Consider the following 5,089-nt stretch of genomic DNA (forward strand, 5'->3'; position numbering starts at 1 on the left):
GAAGTAGGACTATCATCATTAACTCCGTCTTCGTTGGTTATGCTTTCTTCTATATTAGAACAAGTTGACTCTGTAGCAGGCGTTTTAATAATAGACCCACTTTGCCTATGTAATTTATCTGAATCGATACCGATTAGAAACACTGTATTAAATATATCGAGTGTACCAAGTAATATCATACGTAAAACAATTTTTTTTTTTAACTACAATAAATTGTAAATAGTTTTTTTCATTCTTGGATGAGCCTCGGTGCCCATGAAATAAGCTTGCGGTGCCCTTGCGGCACCGCGGTGCACAGGTTAGGAACCGCTGGTTTAAGAGAATCGGTTACGAATAGTGCTATAGTTGAATTATTGGTTTTTTTTCGAGAACTTTCGATGTTACATAATACGATGAATTAGAAGGCGAATCGGCATTCAATTTGCCAACAATAAATACATATTTTCCTTGTGGGTCAACATGTTCATCAACTTCAAATAATTTGTAATATAATATAAACACATGTTTAATTATTACATTAGCGTACGCTTGTCATATTATTTAATCTGTATACAAACGCGTAATTACACCGTCAATGATAATTATCATTACCTACCTATAGTTATATTTAACGAACAGAAAATCGTTTTTAATTTTCATCGGTTTTTACGGCGGTCGCATGTGAGGGTTTTCTGAGTAATTGTCATATATACTATTGTGATGACGATTTACATCGCGGTTATCCCAATATTTATATTATGTATTATTTAATGGATACACGCATTTTATAGGCATATTATACCTATCTACTTCTTATCAGTGGCGTATCCAGGGGGGTAATGGGGTTGTAACCCCTCCCGAAAATTATTATTCAATGTTTAATTAATTTAATGATCGATCGACACATCACGAAACATCCAGCGGTCAGCGGTCCCTATTACGTATACGACATATAAAACTGACCAGCAATTACCATTACATTACTCCTGCTAACCGTAATTACATGATAGTATAATACAGTCATACAGAATACAGATAATAAAATAATATAATAAAACCGATCAGCGGCTTTTACGATTGTGATATCGATATCTTAACTAACTATAATCCCCAATGTATTTTCACATTCTTAGTGCATTTTCGAATACTTTGATAGCGTTTTTCATAAAAGTATGCAATGTCTATGCAGACAGTCTGTACTGTACTACTCTATAGTCAGTCCTGTAAAGTATTTAAGTAAAAGTATTCAAATACTTTTTTAAGTATTGAATAACTTTTTAAATACTTTCAGCACGAAGTATTTTGAATGGTATTTTAAATACTTTTTTTGTATTAAACACTGTTTGGTATTGAATACTTTGGTTTTTTATTTCGAACATTTTATTTTTATTCGAAATAATTGGTTGGAAAAATATCATTGTCAACTACAATAATAGAATAATAGTTTTATTTAATATTCTGTATTTCTGTGTTAGCCGAAGCCCAAAGGTTTGTGAAAACCAGATTTCTAAAAAAAGTTATTGAATATTGAATAACAATATTCCCTTCAAAACTATTAGGTAACTATATAAGATTACCTACTACCAAAGTGTTTATATTACGATAATTAGAAACCCACTTTAAAAACCAAAAGTATTTGAAAAGTATTCCAAATACTTTTACAAAGTATTTGAGTAGTATTTGAAATACTTTACAATTAAAATATTTGAGTAGTATCTTAAATACTTAAAAAAAAATTTATTTGAGTATTTACTCAAGTACTTTTTAAAAGTATTCTTTATAGGTCTGTCTATAGTAATTACATTGATTGCCGTACGACTGTTGTTTGGTTACTTTTGCTGTTTTCGATTAGTATTAGCGTTTTATAATTTATTGAACTTATTTATTACCGTAAGTCCGTAAATAAAATGAGCAAAGAAATAAAAAAAAACATTTTCAGATAAAATTACACATTGGACAGATTCTGTCACTGCTAGTTCAGCAATTTAACTTCTTACTGCGATAAGACAGTTAAATTTTCAAACAGCATTATCTATTTTAGTGAAAATACTTTCCATTAGTTTTCCTCTCATTCGATACCTTCAAACAGAAAATCTGGATTTAAAAACTGCACTAGAAGCTGCATCTAATGTTCAAAATAATATTCAGGATGTTAGAAAAAAATTGTGATGTAGAGTATCAACAATTATTTTTATCTGTGATAACATTATGTGAAACATTTTATATTAATGTTAGTTTGCCACGTCAATGTAAAACAGATAATCCAGAATATTTTTTGAGAGTCTCAATATTTATACCTTTTATAGATAATTTTCTAGAACAATTAAACGACAGATTTATATCAGACAGAACTGTTTTGAATAATTTTGATTGTATTTTACCTTAGATAGAAATGAAAATATCTGAAGAGATTTAAAATAAATTCAAACAATATTAATAAAAATATATCAAGATCTAATTGATAAATGTAGCGATTCAAATTTAAATGATAATTTATTAAACCGGGAATTAGTTTTGTGGTGTACTAAATATTCAACTTTAACATCTTCCAAACTCAAAAACAAAAATGTTATTGAAGTATATTTCGAAACCAGTCCAGATGTTTTTCCAATAATATCTAAACTTCTTCAAATATTCATAACACTTTCAGTGTCTACTGCAACGGGAGAAGGATCGTTTATCGTTTTCAACACTCCGTCGTTTGAAAACTTATTTGAGAAACTTTTCTGGACAAAATACGCTTAAATGGTTTAGCCTAACTAAATATTCATCGCGATATTAACGTGGATATTAATGATGTTATGGATGAACTTCCTAAAAAATCAAAAATAGAATATACATTTATAGTTTTTTTTTTTTTTTTTAAAAAAAGATAAAATATATAAAATTATATAAAATAAATAAAATAAAATTCAACACAATTTAATGTTATATTTTTTTTTATAAATACATTTAATTTTTTTTGCATTTTTCATGCAAATTGCAAATATGTACCTATTAGTATAATATAATATTATATTTTGCCTTTTTAATATAGTATATTTCTTACACTTTTTGGACATATAATTGTATTATTATCTTTTTCCAAATTATAAATTTATATCATTTTTTTGCATTTTTCATGCATTTAACCAATTTTTAATATCGGATAATTTATCAATTGATTTGACTTTTTCAAATATCATTACCTTTTCATGTACCTTTCATGGGCTGAGAAAGAAAAGGTATTCTATGTCCACTTTATTCAAAAATCGTGTTTTTTTGGCATACATTTGTTTAATATTTTCAACGATGCATCTTTTTGTCTAAAAACGGTGTTTCTACATACAATTCCCGTTTTTCCTTAATTTTTCTTTGGTTTTTCTTGGCGCTTTTAAAAATTACTGCGAATTTTAAAGTTTGACCTCCCCAATGCACCAACGATATTCACTTTCTGATCGAACAAGATACTGAAGTTGAAAATCGTAGCATTATTTCGACTAGGTACTTATCGTGTACACAGACACAAAAAAAATAAAAAAATAAAAAAATAAAAAAACACACATCATTGTAAAATCAATACATTCATCGTTCCACTCAGAATCTAAAAAAAAGTTATTTATGTTTGAAAAACTAAAAAATAATTAAATTTTAAGGTATAAGAACTTTTTTCATATTTGTGATATCAAAAAATTAAAAAGAATTTTGCACAGTCAATGTTCTCCTCTTTCTAGAAGGAACATTTAGTTGCATAACTTGAACTATAATAGACTTAGTGGTTCTTATCCGCGCAAAACTGATTTTACTATGTTTTACATTTGTAAAACGGAGACCACACATGCGGTTGTAGCATGATCTTATAATAATATTTGTCATTCCGAATTTATTCAATTCAGCATAGCCTACAGTTTATATAAATATATTAGTAAAAACCAAGTAATAACCAAAGTTATAAATAGAACATTTCGTACCCAACCGTGAACCATAAGATAATATTATGATTGTTGCATGTTCTTTAATGTTTTGACATAAACTGAAACACTGAAACGTGCATTCACACAATATTGTTTTAACGTGAATTCGTGAACAGTTATCAATATTTATAATGGAAAAAAAAAAAATTCCGAACCAATAAACCATAATAATTTACAAATTATTGGTGAAATACTGAAATAAACTGTGGTTTGAAGCTTGGGGATACTTAGCATCCCAAAGCACCTCTCTATGTGCGCCTAAAGTCGAATCAACAAACATTTATCCGCGATGCCCTTAACACCGCCGCTTGTTGATAACTCGCAGTTTGAATTAAAATCAAAATCGTTAATCGTAAATCGATAAGGATGACCCGCGCACGTTGTTCGCGCCACGCAAAGTATTTTCCGATGTCATCATAATCTTTGTTAAGGGTAATAATATAGTTATTTAAAAAAATTTTATCACACTGGACAGTCAGCCAACTATTTGTTTGCGTAATGTGATGAGATCCGGAATACAGTCGGTCGGCACTATCGCGAGTCGATCGTCACGAATAAACTCTGCACCAAGCACGTTTGACGTCGGGAGACGTACGACTGTATCGGCCGGATCTATGTATTATGCAAAGCACGGGTCAGACCGGTTCGGTCACAAGGGACACCGTTTGCAATAATGTACAGTTACAAATTGCTCAAAACGAATCTTCTTGATGGCCCGCGTATTCGGTGAAAATTAATTAATGAGCCGCCGGACTACTTGCGGCCGACTCACCCGGCGTCGGTGCCGTGTTCTGTGACTGACTCGGCTGGCGTCCGATCTGTCACAGAACATGGGACCGGCCGCATCACATACGGACCTACGAGGACAGAACGCAGTGAACGGGGTGGCAGCAGCAGCAGCAGTTACCGCAGCGGGCGAGATCAAGCTTATAAATACGAGTTCGGAGCACCAAATTTCGTCAGTGTGTGTTCAACGGAGCTTTCTGCAGCAATACCCATCCAGGGCAGACTTGCACAGATGGACTCCATACACATTATTATTACGATTCAAACCTAACATAAATTCTTATAAGTATCTTGGTCACTGTCAAAGTACCTTTATTAATAAATTAACATATTTATTCTACATTGAATATATCAAAAATACAAAAAATACA

This window comes from Acyrthosiphon pisum, chromosome A2, assembly GCF_005508785.2.
Source record: "Acyrthosiphon pisum isolate AL4f chromosome A2, pea_aphid_22Mar2018_4r6ur, whole genome shotgun sequence".
In the NCBI taxonomy this organism is placed as follows: Eukaryota; Metazoa; Arthropoda; class Insecta; order Hemiptera; family Aphididae; genus Acyrthosiphon; species Acyrthosiphon pisum.